This window comes from Cervus elaphus, chromosome 24 (genome assembly GCF_910594005.1).
Source record: "Cervus elaphus chromosome 24, mCerEla1.1, whole genome shotgun sequence".
In the NCBI taxonomy this organism is placed as follows: domain Eukaryota; kingdom Metazoa; phylum Chordata; class Mammalia; order Artiodactyla; family Cervidae; genus Cervus; species Cervus elaphus.
The window spans coordinates 65,521,035-65,541,521 of record NC_057838.1 but is presented as its reverse complement, the minus strand read 5'-3'; the positions used below and the strand labels follow the sequence as shown (position 1 = coordinate 65,541,521).

The following is a 20,487-nucleotide window of genomic DNA, read 5'->3' as shown; positions in this document are numbered from 1 at the left end:
GACAATCCCAAACTCTCAATCCATCCCTTCCCCCACACTCACCACCCTGACAAACACAAGTCTGCTCTCTATGTCCGTGAGTCTGTTTCTGTTAAATATTATTCTTAGTTTTGTCATAAGGAATAATATGGAATAATGATCTCTATCTTTTCTTTCTCTTCCTCTTTCCAGGAGGTCAGTGTTGACGTTCTAGTTAAATTTTGTTTCTGGTTCATGCAAATAATCCATAACTACTGAAATAAGAAAAACTGGTTGTCAGGGTTGTGTTTAAAAGCATCTGTACCACTCTTTGGGAGAGGAAAGGAGTCACTTCCTATTTCTACCATTTCCCTGTTGGGACCCAGGGCGATTCACTTCATCTCTCTACGCTTATGTCCCCTCACCTACAAAACAGGCTGCATTCTTCCCAGTGGGAAGTGAGTGCTGAGTGGAGCCAGTTAAACGACATCGCCTGTACAACAGGACGGTGCCTTGCACACAGGAGGTGCTCCGTAAAGAGCAGCTGCTGTTCTCACGGTTTGTCACCTTGGTCACCATTACTCCCGGGTGGAGTGTGGGCTTTGGAGCCACGTAAGGATGTGATGATGCCAGCTCTTTAACATCCCCGAAATGTGAGCTCAGAAGCTCACATCACCTCACTGAGCCTGGGTCTCCTCATCTGGAAAAAGGGAGCAGCAGCCCCACATCACTGAGTTGACTGGAGGCTCAGCCAAAACAGGAAGGCTCTGTGAATAGCAGCATGTGGTTATATTTGGCCAGACTGTTGTTTCCCGTTGATGGCAAGTCTCTCTCCTTCATGTCTTTTCCCCTGACACTGGTCAGTTCGTAGGTTCTTAGTTTGCCTGTCTGCTGTTCAGACAAAAACAAGCCAGGGAAAATAGAAGACCAAGGCTACACGCCTGCATTCTCAATAGCGGGAGCCATGCGAATGGACGGGCTTTGCTGGTGGCTCAAATAGTAGAGAACGCACCTGCAATACAGGAGACCCGGATATGATCCCTGGGTCAGAAAGACCCCCGGGAGAGGAAAATGGCAACCGTCTCCAATATTCTTGGCCTGGAGGACTTCATTGTCAGAGTAGCCTGGCGGGCTACAGTCCATGGGGTTGCAAAGAGTTGGACGCAATTGAGTGACTAATATGCAGTGCAAATGGAAAGAGATGGGTTTAGAGTTGGGGCATTCTGAGCATTACTGGAGCCACTCTTCAGGGATGTTGACTGACTTTATCCAAGAATTCACATGTGGTGCTCAAACTGAGCAGGAGGCGGTGGCTCCAAGCCTCTTTCTCAAAAGGACCTTTCTGAAGCAGAGTCAAAAATAGCTGCTAGTAAAATGACTATTCAACAGTCAGAGCCGAAGTGTGGGAAGCAAACTTTCCCTGAGCTCCAGCCACGTGAACCTGTGTCTGTTTAGACCTTGGAGTGTTTCGGTTTTCTGTGGGAGGTTTTCCAGGAGGTTTTTCTTTCTCTGGATGTCAGATGTGTGGCTTCTCACAGCACAGGCCACCCAAGCCCTGACCCTGCCAGGGCCTAAAAGTCCAGGCCAGCTTTGAGCAGCTCTGCCGGGCCCCATGTGTCTTTGGAATACATGGGCAGCAGAAAGGTGGGAGCTGGCTTAGCTCTGGTACCCTGGTCCAGGAATACCCCAGCCACCCTCCCGGGTCTCCTCCTGGAGGGATGGGCAGAAGCAAAGGGCTGCCCCTCGTTCAGCAGCACCTCTACCCCTGGTGCTGGAAGGGCCTGCAGTGGAGTCAGGGGCATGACTCGGGCCTTGGGCCTCCCCTGGGAAGGACCAGGCCCACCCTCTTGGTTCTCCTTACTCCCTTGAGGGACAGAGCCTGGCTTCAGCAATAAACGGTCTCTTCCCCAAGTTTTCCACTCGCCTAAGGGGCAGGCCTCATTTTAGGAGTTGGTTGAACAGGAGATACTGTCTCAGCCCTTCTCAGAAAGGCTTCTCAGGAAGTCCATGCTGCCTCCATCACACAATTCCCTCCTTCTCCGTGACCCTCTGGGTACCAAGGACCACTCAGTGATGCTCTGCCTGCACCCAGTAGCCATTCACAATTCCTGAGCACCTGCTAGGTGCTGTGGATAAAGCACAGTCTTGGCCTGCGGGGAGTGCCCACCTGTCCTTGTTTCCATCACCATATCCCATTTCCCAAGCCCAGCACATGTTCCTCATGCCATCATAAATAGACGTAACAACAGTGCTGAAGCTAACATTTCTTGAGAACCTGCACTGGCTGAAGCGCCTCTGTGAAGCCCTTTGCATGAATTTTCTCATGAAAATCTCACAACTATCTTGTGAGGCAGATCTTGTTATCATCCCCATTTTATAGAAAAGAAAACTGAGACTCGGAGAAGCCATGCATCTTGCCCAAGGCCAGGGGTGCCCTCAGATGGCCAAAGGGCTTCCCAGGTGGCTCAGTGGTAAAGAATGACCCTGCCAATGCAGGAGATGCAAGATATGCAGGTTAAATCCCTGGGTCGGGAAGATCCCCTGGAGAAGAAAACGGCAACCCACTCCAGTATTCTTGTCTGGGAAATCCCATGGACAGAGGAGCCTGCCAGGCTACAGTCCATGGGGTCGCAAAGAGCTGGACACAACTGAGCAACTGAGCCCACAAAGACCGATTGCCTAAAACCTGGCTGGCAAGCCCTCTCCCAACCTCTGTGTCTCTCCTGTCAGTGTGAACAAAGTCAGGATCAGCAAATACAGGTTTTATTTGGCCTCTTCCTAGCATGAGAGATGTTATTATTCTGATTTAGTGATTCCAGAAACCAAGGCTCAGAGAGGCCAGTGGAATTCCCTCAGGTCACCCAGGTGAGGCTTTGGTTTTAGCACTTCCAGTTGCAAAACTCCTCTTGCTGTGACGTATGGCCCCTTCATTCCAAAAGGGCATTTAGTCCTCCTGGGCTTTGATCAGCTGTGGCTAAGACGGAGTCTTGTAGGTTGCAGCGTATGCATTGGGTCCCTGGCCTTCACCGACTCTGGCTCCAGAAGACCTGACTCTGAAAGGGAGGGGCCAGGTCTGGCTGCCAACGGTGAGCATTCTGGATTGTCACAGTGGCCGGGCCCTGCTGGCATTTATGAGCAAGGGCAGCTATGACAAACCTGGACAGCATATTAAAAAGCAGAGACATCACTTTGCCAACAAAGGTCCGTGTAGTCAAAGCTCTGGTTTTTCCAGTAGTCATATACCAATATGAGAGTTGGACCATAAAGCAGGCTGAGCACTGAAGAACTGATGTTTTTTAACTATGATACTGGAGAAGATTCTTTGGAGTCCCTTGGACTGCAAGGTGATCAAACCAGTCAGTCCTAAAGGAAATCAACCCAGAATATTCACTGAAGGACTGAAGCTAACAGCCAGATACTTTGGACACCTGATGCAAAGAGCTGTCTCATTGGAAAAGACTCTGATCCTGGGAAAGACTGCAGGCAAAAAGAGAAGGGGGTGGCAGAGGATGAGATGGTTAGATGGCGTTACCAGCTAAATAGACATGAATTTGAGCACACTCCAGAAGATCTTTAAGGACAAGGAAGCCTGGAGTGCTGTGGTCCATGGAGTCACAAAGAGTCGGACATAACTTAGCAACTGAACAACAATCGGGATGTAACAGACCCCACTGTGCACTTGGGCCTGTCCTGAGTCTGACAGCGGTCAGTTTCTCATTGAAGGCTGATGTTGGTGAAGATCCTGCCCATTTCTATCTAAGCCCAGAACCCAACTCTGTGTTACATATTGACATTTGATACATCCTGGAATTTTCAGCAAACTAACCAAGTAAATCAGGGCACATCTGTACTTCATTTTATTTAGAACTCCACTAAGAGCTGTCCCCAATTTAAAACCCAGGGCCAGCAATGTCACCTGTAGTTTTTAAGATATTTTGGTGCTGATAGAATAGCCCCATAGTAGCTGTTAGTAGCTGTCACATTTCCAGTGATTCAGTGTGTGTGTGTGTGTGTGTGTGTGTGTATGAATTTATTTATTTAGCCCTCACTTCAAAATGCCCAACATGAAGAAAAGAGTTGACAGCTCTCAGTTGAATGTGTCTTCTCCTCCAAACCTTCATGCCCAGTAGGATCCATTGTCTGATGGCATCATCCTGGAGCCATCATAGGGAGGCGTTTTGATGTGGACATGCACACATGATTTTCCTTTCTTTTCTCCTCTGTATTTATAGTTGGGGCATTATAGGCCCTTTAAATTATGTATATTGCTAGGTCGTATTAGCTGTGAATTTGCTTTGTAGATAGTAAAAGGGGTGTTGGATCAGATGGGCCCAAAGACCACTGGCATAGTGGACAGAAACCACTGGTCGTGGCTGGTGCCCTGCCCCTACTTAGCAGGGACCTGGGATATAAGCATGAGCATTAGCTCTTACCCCCAGCCTCTGATGCCATCTGTTAAACCAGGTTCAGGCATTGGACTAGCAGGAGAGCAGTAGGTGTTGACAGATAACGGATGATGGGCTTTTGGATGAACCAACAGGTGGGTGGATGGATGGGCAGGTGGGTGCACAGATGAAGAGGAAAGTGGATGGATGGGTGTAGGAGGTGGACAGAGAGATGAGTGGGCGGGTGGGTGGATGGATGGGCAGGTTGGTACGCAGTTGGAGAGGCAAGTGAATGGATTGGTGTAGTAGGAGGACAGACAGATGAGTGGGCGGGTGGGTAGATGGATGGATGGATGAGTGGGCGGGTGGGTAGATGGAGAATCAAGTAGATGGATGGATGTGGTAGGTGGACTGACAGATGAGTGGGCGGGTGGGTGGATGGATAAGAGGGATAGGTGGACAGATGGGTAGACAGATGGGAGAGTGAACGCACAGAAAACCAGGTGGTGAACAGATAGCCTGATGGGTAAACAGTTGGCCGATGGGTGGACAGATGCAGTGACTGGACAGACACAGATGGATGGGTGGGTGGACAGATGGGAAGATGGATGAATAGACAGACAGGTGAGTGGGTGGTTAGGGGGAAGGACGAGTGGATGAAATGAGGGAAAGGGGAAGAAGAGGCACAGAGGCATTTACTCACTTTCCCGAAGTCACACAGCTTGTCTGTAGGATCGGAACCCAGGCAGTCTGACCTCAGATCCCATTCTCTTAATCACTGCATTATATTTGACAAAGTCACTTGCCGAAGTCACCAGTTAGGAATAGTTAGGCCAGGATTTGAAGCTGAGTCTGCCTGACTTATTACTACCCTGATGGACTGAAGACTGGAGAAGAGCACTGGGAATCAATAGTGAATGTCGTGGGAAGCTGGACCTTGCCCTCAGGCAACCAGGGAGCTGGCAAAGGGTTTTGTGTAAGTCTGGACATTACACCATCCTTCTGAGTTTAGCAAGACGATACACACAGCAATGTAATGGCCGGGTTTTAGGGGAACCCACCTATGGGGAGGCTGTTGATTTTGGGGGAGGCTGTTGCAGTAATCGTCAATGAGGAACTGAGTCAGAGATACATCTGAGGTGGCACAGAAGCAAGAACGGATTCAAAAGGCTTCCAGAATTCAGGTTATCAGGACCCGGTGGCTAAGCCCAAGTGAGAGAGGAGGAGCAGTAGAAATCACAGGGGTCTGTGTGACCTTGAACGCAGTCACTTCCCTTTCCTGAACCACATACTGCCTCACAAGTATGTATTAGTTAGGGCAATAAAGACAGTGCTGCTGTAACAAAGAGGCCCCCCAAGTACTGCTGCTTAAGCAAACTATTAACAGAAGCATTTTTCTACGGCGACAGGCGGGTGCTATTAGCTTGACATGGGGCTCTGCTCCATGAGGTCACTCACCAACCCAGGGCTACATGAGCATATTGAGAATGGCTTCTGATGAGAGGGTCAGGGAGGAGTGTTCCACAGTGGTAACCTAGATGATCAGAAGGATTTGTTGGGAATAAAGCAGGGCGTGAGGGGTGCAGGTGGAGGGAGCAGGATATGCAGAGGCCCTGAGGTGGGACCCAGTGTCATGCCCTGGGGACACTGAAGGAAGGCCAGGGTGACTGGAACCCACGGGGTAGGAGATGCTGATGTGAGGAGGGCGGGTAGGGGGCCAGCAGGACGTGTGTGGGGTTTGGACGTCATCCACTGCAGGAGAGCCATTAAAGGACCAAAGCTTCCTGTAGTGGGACCCAGCTTCCAGAAGATCCTTCGGTTGGAGAGTGGATTGATTATAAGGGGTGATAGTGGAGGCCAGAGGCCAGGTCAAAGGTATGACATTCATTCGGGCCAGCAGTGATGGTGGATGACCATGGCATGATGAGGAGGGTGGCCATGTAGGGGAGAGGGCTGAGAGGTAGGGTCTGCAGGACCTACAGGCTGCGAGCCCGTGATGGGTGGCAGGCAGCCGGTCGACTGGCTTTGGGAGCCGTCTCCTGAGACTGGAGGAGAAGAGAAGCATGGCACTCACCTGGGTCCATGGGGGCATTTAAGGGGCTTCTCAGCTATAAGGCCGGGCACTCGGAAGAAGGGCAGCCGTGGGGAGGTTCCTTTGTGTCCTCAGTGCATCAGGGAGAGAGCCTCAGTGAGACAGAACAGGTTGTCAGCCTCTGCCTTGGCACCTGCAGAGCCATGTCCCTCCTCTGAGGGCAGGTCCTGGCTGTCCACAGCCGCATCAGAAGCTTGGCGGGTCCCCACCAAGGGTCCCGCAGCACCCTGGCCTGTCTGCAACTCCTTGTTAGAGAGGGTGTCCACCACATCGCGCTTTCCCCCTGATTTGTTCAGAAGCCCAGCTGCTGCCTTTGCATTGCTCTAATCTCATTATCCCTGGAGTTTCACTTTCTTTTGGTGAAAATTTAATTGCCTGCTGAATGTGAAAGGGCCTGGACCAGCTGTTCAAGTTTGGGAAGTGAGAGTCAAATGCACCCAGTGATCAAAGCCTTGCAAGAGGACAGCGTCATCGTTATCAGCAGTGCCTTTAAGCAGGAGCAACTTCACTCCTCCCCAGATGGAAACCAAATCGCCCAGCACGGAAACTTGAAAGGAAGAGTGTTAAGCAGTTCCCAGCATTTGAACTGCCTGCTGCATCGTTAAGTCATTTTGCTTTGGAAATGGAATGCCCAGGACTCCTGAGCTCCCCATGAGGGGACACTCGCGGGGACGTCACTTGTGGGTCTTGAGCCTCCTCGGAGGTTCTTCCCAATCAAGCCCGGAATGAACCTTGAGAAATCGATGAGGTCTGCAGATGAGCTCCAAGCTTCCAGCCCGCCCCATCTGCGTCCCACCCTGCCACGTCTCAGAGGGCAGGACTGGAAGCCAGAGAACCCAGATGCAAACCCAGCACCCTGCTCCATGCCCTCACACTAGATTTACTCATCTATAAAATGGGCTGATGACACCCCTGACTACCTCACAGGTTTCTGAGAGGCCTCCACAAGATGTGAAGCGGGACAGTGCTTCATGAACAGAAACGTCATAGCCCCAGAGGTCACCAGCATCTGCGTGAGTGCATTCTCAGTTGTGTCAGATTCTTGGCGACCCCGTGAACCTTGGCCCTCCAGGCTCCTTTGTCGATGGAATTATGCTAGCAAGAATACTAGAGTGGGTTACCATTTCCTCCTCCTCCCGACCCGGGGATAGAATCCACATCTCCTGCACTGGCAGGCAGATTCTTCAGCCACTGAGCCGCCAGGGAACCCCATACCCGTAGTTCTGCTTGTTACCCTCCCAGGAATATACGCGTTTCAAAAAAATAAGGAGTTCAGAGAGGCAGGTAGAGTTTCTCAGGGAAGGAAGGGATTTCTAAAATGTTGGAAAATGAAGTAGGGTTTGAAGGACAGGCATAACAGGTGTGAAGTTACCTTGAGAGCCACGAGGTATAAAAATAGCAGAGTAGGTGGCAGGAGCAGCTGGCCTCACTCCTGGGGGCTGCAGGGCCACCTTCTGTCACTCTCCTCTTTCCTCTCTTCCCCTCACCTCTCCTGCCTCCCTTTCCTCCCCTCTCTGTTCTACGGTCTCCCCTCACCCGTGTTTTTTACACGCTAGTTTTTAAAATTTTACTCCCTCAGTCATTTTTAAGTGTACCCTTCAGTTGTTCAGCCACTCAGTCGTATCTGACTCTTTGAGGCCCCATGGGCTGCGGCACACCAGGCTTCCCTGTCCTTCATTGTCTCCTGAGTTTGCCCAGATTCATGCCCATTGAGTTGGTGATGCCATCCAACCATCTCATCCTCTGTCATCCCCTTCTCCTCCTGCCTTCAATCTTTCCCAGCATCAGGGTCTTTCTCAATGAATCAGCCCTTCATATCAGGAGGCCAAAGTATTGGAGCTTCAGCTTCAGCTTCAGCATCAGTCCTTCCAATGAATATTCAGTATTGATTTCCTTGAGGATTGACTGGTTTGCTCTCCTTGCAGTCCAAGGGACTCTCAAGAGTCTTCTCCAACACCACAGTTCAGAAGCATCCATTCTTCAGCATTCAGCCTTCTTTCTGGTCCAGCTCTCACATCCGCACATGACTACTGGAAAAACTGTTCAGTTGTGTTAAGTTTTTTCACATTCTTATGGAACAGACCTCTAGAATCTTTTCATCTTGCAACACTGAAATTCTATACCATGAAACAGTAATTCTCCCTCCTTCTTCCCCTCACCCATCTTTCTTCTTTTTTCTTCTGAATTCCATTCTCTCTTTTTTGTTCCCAGGAAGTTAAAGCTATGTAAGTCAAGAGCCTTTTTGTAGAAAGTGACTCAAACTGGCTGAAGTCCAAAAAGGAGTTTACTGACTTGTGTAACTGATAAGTCCTAGGGCAGTAGGCTTCAGGTATAGCTGGATCCAGGGGCTGGAACAATATCATCAGAACTTATTATCTTCCTCTCTCTCCATCTCCCTTTTCTGCTTCCCCCTGTTTGGGCTGCACCCTCAGGCATTCTCTCCTTATGTGGCGGCACAGCGGCCCCCAGAAGCTTCAGGTCAGCCACCCCAAAAGAAAGAGAGTGCTCCCTGTGGTCTTACAGAGCCTTGAGACTGACTCTCCGGTGGCTCACAGGTCACGCGCATCCACAGACTGCTCGCCAGGTGGGGACTGCAGAGCTTTGTCCCGCCCAGGCTGGGATTCACAGCCGTGCTGGGAGCCCCGTCAAAGTCCCACAGTCTGAGAGTCAGGGATGAGCAATTTCCCAAAGGCAAGCCAGGCTGCCTGACCCCAAGGAGGCCCCACAGGCGTCACCGTGCCAGGCAGCACACTTCATCCTGCCGAGTAGCTGCTTAGGATCCTGTCTTCCTCGCTGGTACTGCCTTGCTTCCGAATATGGGGGAAACGTCCGCGGATTACTCCCTTGCCAGGCTGCCTTCACAGTAGTGTCTTCAGCCAGCAGGCAGCGGCCGCACACCCAGCTCCGGGGCATTCCTAGCCCTGCTGCTGGACATCTGACAGCGCTTCCTGCCCAGGCACCGTGGTCCTTTCACCACCGAGACCCACCTGCCGCTTCTTGTTAGGATAGCGGATAAACAGCCTGAGCTTCGCGCTCACACAGATCAGAGTCAGAGTCCCTGCTCTGCCACCGACTGAGATAAGTGATGGCAGGGGGAAGGATAAAAACAGAATAATGGTACAGGTCACTGCCCTCTGATACAACACTTGGGAAAGATTGAAGGCAGGAGGAGAAGGGGGAGACAGAGGATGCGATGGCTGGATGGCATCACCAACTCAACCGGCGTGAATGTGAGCAAACTCCGGGAGATGGTGAAGGACAGGGAAGCCTGGTGTGTTGCAGTCTGTGGGGTCGTAAGGGGTCGGACATGATTTAGTGACTGAACACACACACACACTTGTTTCAGTGACTTCTGACTGTTCGCCCCGCTCTAGATGCAGTGCTTGGTGACTATACCCTGTGGTACCCGCCTCAGGGCCCAATCCATTCTCCTCCCTCACTGTGAAGGCGACCCCAGGACAGGGCCCTGTCCTCGGGGAATCCTGTACCCTCCACGCCCACTCTCTGCATCACCCTGCAGCCTGGTCTGCCCTGGGATCTCTCTGCCACCTCCTTCCGTCAGCTCTTCTATCAGAAAGTTCTCCTGTCTCCTTCCCTTGCACCACTGAGGCACGACCTCCCTGAGGATCCAGCCTCACCCAGGCCCCAGAGGCTGCCCTGGCTTTGAGAGATCTGGACTGAGCCTGCGGAGCACCTGCGATTTGACTTTCCTGGTCTACTTCTTAGAAACCCATGTTCCCCGAGGGTCTGCCTGCCCTGCAGCATCTTAGGCCCCTGGGAGTGCCTTCCTGAGGTCACAGTGGCCAGCCCAGGGGCCACTCCACACTCACCCCTGGGTCTCAGAACAGAGACCCAGGCTGGAGACCGTTTATAGATACGACGCTGCCAAGGAATGAAGGAGGGAGGTACCCTCTGGGGCCGGGAGTAACTCATGCTGGGGCAACAGGAATCAGGGAGCGTGAGTACTTCCCAAGCCTATCCTGGGAGAAGAAGTCAGAACTGAAATATCACACAGTCCTGGGTTCAAATCCTGACTTAACCTACATGTTGTGTGACCTTAGGCAAAGCACATTACCTCTCTGCACCTTAGCTTTGCACAAAAAGGGGGATAATTGTACCCACCCCAAAGGATCGCTATGACCATTCAATGACATAATACTTGGAAGAGGCCCACTGAATATGAGTTTCTGATTAATAGGAAAGAATCAATAAATGGGCATAACTGAATATTTTTCTATAAACTGTTATAAATAATGTGATAACATGTCAGTTGTGTGTATGTGTTCTGAGCACACACTACGTGGCCTCCTTGCTGTTTCTCAAACACACCAGACACATACTCTTCTCTTTGGGGATTTTTCCCTTTCTGTTCCCTCTCCAGGAATGCTTTTCCCCATTTGTCTGCATGGCTCACTCTGCTCCCTCCTCCTTAGAGAGGCCCTCCCTGGCCCCTCACCCAAAGCAGAGGGTCTCCCATCTCTCCCTGCCCCTTGCTGTGTCTCCATGTGTCATTGCAATGACTCCCTGCCCCTGCCTGCTATATTCTATTTTTAAAATTTTTCATAACTGTATTTATTTCTTGGCTGCCGGGGGTCTTTGTTGCTGTGCACGGGCTGTCTCTAGTTGCAGCGAGTGGAGGCCACTCTCTGACTGCGGTGTGCAGGCTTCCTGGTCGCCGAGCGTGGACTCTGGGGCGCCCGGGCGTCAGAAGCTGCAGCACGTGGGCTCAGCAGTTGTGCCACGCAGGCCTAGCTGCTGTCCTCCAAGGCGTGGGGGATCTTCCTGGACCAGGGATTGAGCCAGTGTCCCCTGCGTTGCAAGCTAGACTCTTACCCACTGGACTACCACAGGAGCCCCTGGCGCCTTCTGTTTTCACTTGTGCGGACTGTATCATGTCTGCCTCCCCCACCCCTGAAAAGTCAGCTCAAGGGGGCAGCGCCTTGTTCCCCTCTGTCCTCCCAGGGCTCAAGAAGAGCTGGGTACAGTGTAGGTACTCGGGAAAGACCTGAGGTCTGTCAGAGATGAATCAGACACGCCCCTGCCCTGGGGACCTCGATTTTACCCTGCTGCTGCTGCCAAGTCGCTTCAGTCGTGTCCGACTCTGTGCAACCCCATGGACAGCAGCCCACCAGGCTCCTCTGTCAACAGGATTCTCTAGGCAAGAATAGGAAGCATCTAAAATGATAACCTTTCTTGTGAAAACACGGCCACTTACTGCAAGCCCGCCTCGTGCCATTGCTATGCTAAACCCCTTTCATGCAGCAGTTCCTGTGCTCCTCCTGACAACCCAGTGATGGAGGTGCTGTCCTTATTCCCACTGATCAGAGGAGAAAACCACTCAGAAAGGAGGTGTAACTACCCCAGAACCACACAGGGAAGGCCAGGACTGGAGCCCAGGGGTGTCTGATAGCATGCTTGAGCCCTAAGCATGAAACCCATGGTATCACTGGGAAGCTGAAAACCCAGCACAAAGAGTACAGCCTGACCTTGCACCCTGGGATCAAGGAAAGCTGTGTGGAGGAGGGGGGCATGTGAGCTGGAGCTTGATGGAAACATAAGGGGCCTTCTAGGCAACACAGAGAAAGAGGAGCATTCAAGTGTCAGTCCTGGGGTCCATTCCACCAGCATTCATTGAGTGCCTTCTGTGTGCCAGGCAGAGATGAGGCTCTTCCGGGAAGGAGGCTCTGGAATTCCAAAGGCTTTGGAGCCCGTGGCTGTGGGGGACCCAGGGCAGGCCTGGGCTTGACTGAGAGAAAGGAGCGAACAGACAGTGAGTGCCACCTGCATGCCAGGCAAGGTGCCATGGGCTTGCCCTTTGACCTTCTGCTCTGTGTCCCCTCCAGCTGATGCGGAGGGGGGCTCTGAGGCTCCAAGGCTGTGGGCTGTGAGTGCTGATCCAGGCCACCGCTGCCTGGCGGTGGGACACAGGAGGAAAGCGGCCCCTGCTCATCATAAAATGGGCCACCCGCCTGCCTGTGGCTGAGGGAGACAAAGGGGATGGGGTTTGAGGCCCAGGGTTCCAGTGGGACTGGGGGTAGAGAATCAGCAGAGAGGCTGCCTGGAGCACAGGCCCCTTGGTGGACAGTGTCGGGAGCCTAGAGGAGGGCTGAGCACACCTGCAGGTCTCTGTCGTTACGTGTCACCTGCTTTGCGACCCTGAGCAAATCACTTCATTTCTCTGGGCCTCTCATTTCCTTAACTCCCAAGTTAGCCGAACCATCTCTGAAGCCCCCTTTTGTCTCAGACCTTGATGACGTCTATTCCTCGTGCATTAGTTTCCTGTTGGTGCTGTGACAAATTCTCACAAACCGAGTAGCTTAATATGTACCAGCTAGCTCTCTAAGTCAAGGGCTTCCCCCTCGGTTCGGCAGTCAAGAATCAACATACTGATGCAGGACATGCAAGAGACCTGGGGTCGATCCCTTCCTCAAGGGGGAGGGCATGGCAACCCGCTCCAGCATCCTTGCCTGGGATAGCCCATGGACAGAGGAGCCTGGTGGGCTACAGTCCTTGGGGTCGCAAAGAGTCGGAGACAACTGAGTGACTGAGCACATCTAAGTCAGGAGTCTGGTGCAGGTCCTCAGGCCTAAAACCAAGGGCCGTGTTCCCTTCTGCAGGTGCTCATGGAGAATCTGATTCCCTGCATTTTCCAGCCCCTAGAAGCTCCCATGGTTCTCACTGGCCCTTCCTCGGTCTTCAGGTCAGCTGATGCGCATCCTTGAGGCCATCTGCAACCTCCGCTCCCCTTTGCTGCACAACCTAACATAATCGGAGGCTCAGGGGTTAGAATACGGGTGTCTTTGGGTGGCTGCTGTTCTGTACCCCACACCTGGCGAGGGTTTGGGGCCAGCTTTGGGCAGCTGTTTCTTCTTTCTGGACCTCAGCTTCCTATACTTTGAAATGGGGTGATCATTGCAACCCTGCCATCCACATGGCTGCTTTGGGACCAAACTGAGGTGATGTGTGTTCAGGTGGTTGAGAGAGGGTCAGTCGCTGCTCATGGGTTAGGTCTCTCTTCCTGGGTGGTTTCTGCTGCTCGTATCAGCTGCTGATGGGCTCTCATTGGGTACCCAGCCTTCCTATGCTCTGCTCTGAGAGGCTGCAGCCCCCCCACCCCAGAAAGCAAGCATGGTTCTGTCAACTGCTTCTGCTCCTAATAATCTCTGGATTCTTTTCAGAGAACCCCAGGGGCCCCTGGGATTTGGGAGTAGGAGAATGTTACTCAAGGATGCCTATTGACTGCTGAACAATAGCCCCCATGAGGTCATGTGGCCGCTTAGCAACTGCTCAGGCCCTTAGTAACCAGCCCAGAAGGGTTGATATTTACCCAACAGAAACTTTGGACTATATGGAGAACACCCAATTCCTTCCAGCGAGCTGCAGGCCCGAAAAGCAAGCTCCACCCACTCCTAGCTGCTCCTTTTAGAGCAGGCCTATGAGGGTACCAGGGACTCTGGGTTCCACCGGGCTGCATGCCTCCTGTTGTTCTTGTTCAGTCGCTCAGTCGTGTCCAACTCTTTGCAACCCATGGACTGCAGCACGCCAGGCCTCCCTGTCCCTCACCATCTCCCGGAGTTTGCCCAAGTTCATGCCCTTTGAATTGGTGATGCTGTCCAACCATCTCATCCTCTGCCCTCTTCTCCTTTTGCCTTCAGTCTTTCCCAGCATCAGATTCTGGTGCCTCTTACTGGGACTCAGTTTCCCTCACAACATGGGGATCAGATGAAATGATCAGCAAATAGGGTGATCATATGTTGTGGTTGGCCTAGAATAGTCCTGGCTTATCGTGACTACTAAAAATGCCCTTTTTATTCTCAAAAGTGATCCCACCTGGAAGATCAATTTTCTGATTACCCCGAGGCCACCTCTAGTCCTTGAGTCTATTTTTCTTCCCTTCCACCCTCTGCCGCTGTCCTGAATTAATCCTGACTAGTCCAGCCAAGATTTTTTAAGGGCTCTTTCTTTCTGTACCATACCTCGAGCTGGGACCTGGGGAGACTGAGGCAAACCAGAGAAGATCCCTGCTCTCAGGGGCTTCCAGTTCTAGGAGGAAAGCCGCTTAAGCATTCTGCCAAATCTAGGATTGAATCCAGAACCTTGTCATTCTTAGCCTTGCTTGTGCTCGCCCCACTAAGCTATTTTAGTAAATAATAATACTCCTTAGTATTTGGGCGGCGTTTTGCAGTTGCTAAAGCATTTCCCTTCCGTTCCCTCGGTTAACCCTGACCTTCTCAGAGGCTGTGATTTCAAATCCCCATTGCACAGATGTGGAGCTGGAGGCCAGGGATCTCGGAGGGGACGGTCAGGGCAGTGTCTGGATGGCCTTGGGAAGCAACTTAACATCCACCTCCGTGAGGTAGAAATACCAGCTCCCGCTGCAGAGAACATAAAACATAAACGAGACAATACAGAGAAAGTCCTTAAACAACGGCATCTGCCCCACACGAGCGCCTTCACCCGGAGCTGTCGTGGCCCCAGCAGCTGCATTTCCGGGACACCTCTCCCGCTCCCCACAGACACCCGTTTGGGGGTCTTGGGAAGTTTTCAGCGCGCTGGCCCCATTCTGTTGGAATCCCAGCTCCGCCTCGGGTGGCAGTGTGACGGGCTTTCAGCCTCAGCTTCCTCATTTGTAAAATGGGCGTAAGACTCCATCTTCCCGAAGGTGGGCCAAGGCTTGGTAGAGCACCCAGCGCACTGGCCATGCGTATTCCATATTGCGTTCCCCATATGAGTGTCAGGTCGGGTGGGGGGTGCTTTGGACCCATTCCGGAGGGAGAGCACCCCCAGTGGGATTCGCAGCCCACCCCCGCCCCCGCCAGCCCTGGAGCCTGTGCCACCGTGTGCTCTAGGCTCGTCGGTCAGCCACGTCGGCAGGGAGGGGGTTCTGATGGAAGCTGCTCCCTGCTGCCCCACTCACCTTGCAGGAGAGGGCAGGGCCGCCTTCCCCTTTCCTTTCCAGAGCAGCGCCACTGGGGGCAAATCTGTCCAATTCCATACTGATGCCTACGTGGTTTCCCAGCCACACCTCTTGCCAATGCTCTGAGTCACCAGCCGACACTGAGGCCGTGGGAAGGGTGTTCCCTCTCAGGCTGTAGGAACGCTGCAAAGGATTGCTCCAGAAAGCCAGAAACAGGCCCCAGGATAAATGCAGCTATGCTCCTTATGCAACTTTGTGACATTGTTCAAAAACAAGGCTAATGTTCCTTCGCTTCCATTTGCTGAGGGCCCTAGAGAGCCGGCCGGCCCAGCCCAGACCTCATGCCTTGCTTCCTGCAGCCAGGCAGAGGCTGGCATTCCCCACCACTGTACAGGTGGAGAAACTGGGCCGTGGCTGTGGCTGCAGGGCCAGGACGCTCACAGACCCAGCCCTCTGCAGCAGCCCTCAAAACTCCCCCTCTACAGCCGGCTGGGGTCCTTAGACAAAGCAAAACAGGTAACTATGATACATTTTCTTCTTTTTCAAATGAAACATAATGGTGAGCAGTTGTGTCCGATTGCTGGGTTAGAAACTGGAACTCTTGATTTCTGATAAGAAGAAAGAAAAATCTATTTCTGAATACAAGCTCACATAAAATAGAAACATGTTTTAGGGGGAATGTTTCTTTATACAAAAATTCAAAACTACTTCCTACTGCAGAACTGGGCCCATGGAGGCTGCCTGTGGGGACTGAGCATTAAAGCGAAAGGACGGGGTATTAAGGAGCATACTTCGCAGGTGGCAGCCACGGTGATGCAGGACCTTAGATCTGAGCTGCTGAGGCTGGGCCTCTTGCCCCATCTTTACTGTGCTGCAGTACGTGGGCATCCATTCGCCTCTGCCTGGGAATCCCAGTTGCTCAGTTGCGTCCGACTCTTTGTGACCCTATATGGACTGTAGGCCTCCAGGCTCCTCTATCCATAGGACCCTCCAGGCAAGAATACTGGAGTGGGTTACCATTTCCTCATCCAGGGGATCTTCCCGACCCAAGGATCAGACCCTCTGCTCCTGCCTCTCCTCCATCGGCAGGCGCTTTCTTTACTACTGAGCTACGTGGGAATCCCCTTGCTTCTGCCTTGCCTGTTCCTAAAACCACACCACCTGCTTCTCCAGGGAGCTGTGTCTTTCCTCTTTCCTCAGAATTCACTAACTGTTCTTCCATCCGGTACTTGACTTCCTGTCCTGTGAACTAATTAGGAATCATGAGTGAGGGTGAGGGGAGAATAGAAAATATTTGCATAGTCACTCTGGTGACTTTGCATGTCGGCTGCCTCTGGCTGGAGTCTGCTCAATGAGATGCTGTGCTGTCTTGCTTAGTCCAGAGGGAAATAGGCAAAGAGGAGAGTGGAGGGGCAGACGGGATCCACAGGCATTCCCACCAACCTCAGTCCTCTCTGAGCCTTAAACGCGCTTGACCAGGGTCAAGAAAAGCCAGACTGCCCGTTCAGCCAACAGAGCAGCAGTCTGAGTCACATCCTGCCGGCCGCCTGGCCTGATTGGAGTTTGTGTTCTGCTCTGCATCAGGTCTTGGCCTCTCTGCCTAACAGCTTCCTTCTCTCCCAGAGCGACTGTTTCCCCTTCCTTTTCACCATGACCTCACCCAGCATGGATTTCCTACTATTTAAAACTCTTCTGCAGCTCATTGGGTAGACTTCGGGGGTGACATTGATCCCCGCCAATTGAACAGCAGTGTGATGTTGGTGCCCAGACAGTTTGAGTTCCTGGCATTAAGTCTTGACAGGGTTTCTATAAAGTGAATTTCTGAATATCAAAACCTGGATTCTGGTTAACTTTCATTGGAGCATTTAGAATGTGTCCTTCTGGAAGGGAGAAGGTTTTAAGCCCAACAGATAAAAGATCTGGAGAAGAAAGAATCTCAGAGAAATGAGAAAAACATGCTTTCTGAAAACAAACAAAACAAAAATCTGGTTTTTAGAATTAGGACCTAATTTATTTCTGGGTTAAAGAGATTGTTATGTGGTTAAATTAATCTTGAGATGACTGAGGAAATTTAAAAAAATAATCTGCAGCAAGGTAAAATGCCCTACATGCCAACTTATTCTTCAGTAAAGTGTCTTGTCACATTTCTACTATCTGCTTAGCTTTTAATTCTGAGAAGAAATTTATTGCTTTCGTGTTGTTCTCAACTCTTCAGTTGTTCTTACTATTGAAACGTCAGAGGCTCTATTCTCTGTGGCTAGTCAGCCACGAAAGACTCCCTTGGGCTGAGTTCCCCAAGACCTAGCTCGCAATGGAAGTCATTGTTATTATTATTTCCTTGAGGCTCTTCACAGACTGTGACCACATGGAAGGATGCCGGAAACCATATGAAATTTGGAGTCAGGACAACCATTTATTTGCAGTGTAGCCTGAAGCAGGTGACCTGACTTCCGACTCTTAACTCCCTGCCCGTAATTGCAGTATCACTGAGCAAGCTCAAGTGCCCCACCTCATGCTCCCCTGCTGTCTGTTGTGCTGGCCTTTGTCCACCTCACTGAGCTATGTGGTTCCCTGGTCTACCTCCTCAACCCCTCCCGGGTCCTGAGAGCTCCGTGAGGGCAGAGGCTTGTCGTCCCTGTGTCCAGCTCAGAATCTGGCAAGGAGCAGAGGGCTGGGGTTTTGGGTGGATGGGGAAAAAAAGGAAAGCAGAGGAGGGAAGGAGAGAGAGAGGAAGGAAAAGTAGGGGGAAATGCAAATTTAAACTCCTCTGGAACTCACAGTTATTTATTTTAACCACCAACTGGCCTAAGTGATAAGACAGGCTAAAAAACGATAGTATTACTGCCACGTATCCCTGCCCAGTGTCCAGCGTTGATTTCACCATCATCTTATAGCCGACCCATAGGGGGCACTTACATAGACACATGTGCCTGCTTACTCTCCCAACAAGCCTGGTGGCTCAGATGGTAGAGAATCCACCTGCATTGCAGGAAGACTGGGTCCAATCCCTGGATTGGGAAGAACCTTTGGAGAAGAAAATGACTACCCATTCCAGTAGCCATGGGGAGAGGAGCCTGGTGGGCTACAGTCCACAGGGTCACAAAGCATCAGACACGACTGAGCAGCTGACACTTTCACCATAGTCCTCCATTTGACAGACAGCAAAGCAGAGGTCAGGAGAGGTTGAATCATCTGCCCGTGTCACAGAGCTGGCACATGGCTGGAACCTAGGTTTGAGCCCAGGTCCCTCAAATTCCAGAGCTGGTGCACTGCACTAGTGTACCCTCAGCACCCAGGTTAGGACATGACAAATCAGTTGATTTCAATAGAGTCTTTGAAAGATTGAGTGAGTGAATCAATGTCCTTCCATAGCCATTCTCTCACTAGATTTCCAGTCCGCCCTTAGTTCTTTCTTCCTGCCATATGTGATGATTAGAACAAAACATCTGAGGCTACACAGTCCTGGATTCAGATATGAACTTTCCACGTCACTTTAGGAAAATTACCGCTGTCCGAGTACCCATCGCTAGATAACCCTCACAGCCTTCTCTCCTCAAATGATTATCCCACTGTCCCCTGAGGCTGGATCGTCATCTGAGAAGCTCCCATCAGCCCAACTCCACCAAGGGTCAGAGGAGGGAAGGCAGAAAGGCTTACCACATCCCCTCCCTCCCAACTTTCAGCTGAAGACCAAAGACCCTCTCAGTGTGCCCCTTGGCCGCCTCAGTCTGACCCCTGTGGGGCTGCAAGTGTCATCTCCGAGATTACTGCATTATTATCATGGTTGTTGATGTTGGTAGGAATGGCATGACCTTGGGCCAGTCGGTCCCTCTCTCTAAAAATCCTCTCTCCTCCCTGCTGGCTGCTGTCGACCCCAAAGGACCAGGAATGGGCAGGCAGCATCCGGAAGACCTGCAGCCGTAGAATATGACCTTGTCAAGCCTGAGAAGAATCAAATGACCCAACCTCTTGTAGCGGGGAAACTGAGACTCAGTGGAGGGCAGAGGGCTTGCCCGAGGACACCCAGCCTCAGTGGTGGTCAGCATTGACCATGGAAGGCTGATACACAGCCCACAGCTCTCCCCCCACCATCCGCCGAGGATTGTGCCTGCCCTGGCCCCTCTGCTGCCTACCCTGCCCCAAGGCCCTTTCCCCTCCATGGCCCCCAGACAGGCCAGCTCACTGTTCAGTTCTGACCATGCCATGGGAGCGCACCCTCTCTGCAGCAAGCCAGTATTCCTGCTGCAGAGTTGGTGCGGCAGATGGCAGAGCAGAACTGAGCGTCGGTTTATTTTTGACTTGAAGAGGACATCGCACAAGTGCACAGCGCTTGCCGGTAGAGGTGGTGGGTCTGGCGCTCAGGGCAGCAGAATCTACCAGCATGGAGAGCCACGCACGCAGCCTGGGTTCAAATCCCGGCTCTGCCACCTTTCGCTGTGTGCCCTCAGATACCCAGTCTTCCCTCCAAGAGCCTCCACCTCCCCACTTGTTAAACAGAGCAGCGAGGCTCAGAGGCCATCCCTCATCAGTTTCACAGGCTTCATTGAAGGGGGTGATGCATATGTGGAGGAGGACTTTGGGGCTGGTTTCTATCTCTAGGGAGGGGAAAGTGGAGGCCCGCCTTTGGGACCTGGAGCTGAGCCGTCCCAGGTGTTGGCCCCATACAGGGGTGGGGTAGGCCAGTGGCCAGGGCAGAGCCAGGAAAACCTGGGGACCTGGTCCTTCCTCTGTTCCCTGTAGGTAATTCTGGACAGGGTTACCTGTCCAGAGGGTGGGCCCAGGGAAGGACGGGTCAGACTGAAGAGGGCGAGGGACATCGAGAAGGTCTTTTGTCTTCAGTGGGGAGGCTGAAAGCTAGGAGGGAGGGGATGTGATGAGGCCTCCTGATCTCCCTCCTCTGCCCCTTGGTGGAGTCAGGCTGACGGGGGCTCCTCAGACTAATACGCTCCAGCCTCAGGACACAGTGGGGTAATCATTTGAGGGCAGGGGGCTGTGAGGGAGCTGCAGGATGTGTAAGCCCGTTAGTCTGGGCAAGCCCCTCTTCCTGACAGACGTATGTGCGGCTCACAGGGATCCCAGCCCGGGATCTGCTGCATTTTAACTGCTGGACCACCAGGGAAGTCCCTGGAATAAAT

At 52.1% G+C, this 20,487-nt stretch overlaps 1 protein-coding gene across 11 annotated transcripts in view; it reads left to right on the top strand.

The window, feature by feature from the left end:
- The window catches only part of ATP2B2 (ATPase plasma membrane Ca2+ transporting 2), a 363,500-nt gene that overhangs the window by 128,399 nt on the left and 214,614 nt on the right, over nt 1–20,487 (top strand). Inside the window, exon 1 of one of the 11 annotated variants that reach the window (XM_043886409.1) lies at nt 15,717–15,868. The exons of the other annotated variants lie outside the window; for them this stretch is intronic. The gene's annotated coding sequence lies outside the window, so the exon portion shown is untranslated. Of the gene's footprint in view, nt 1–15,716; nt 15,869–20,487 lie in introns of those variants that run through there. 11 annotated transcript variants of the gene reach the window in all.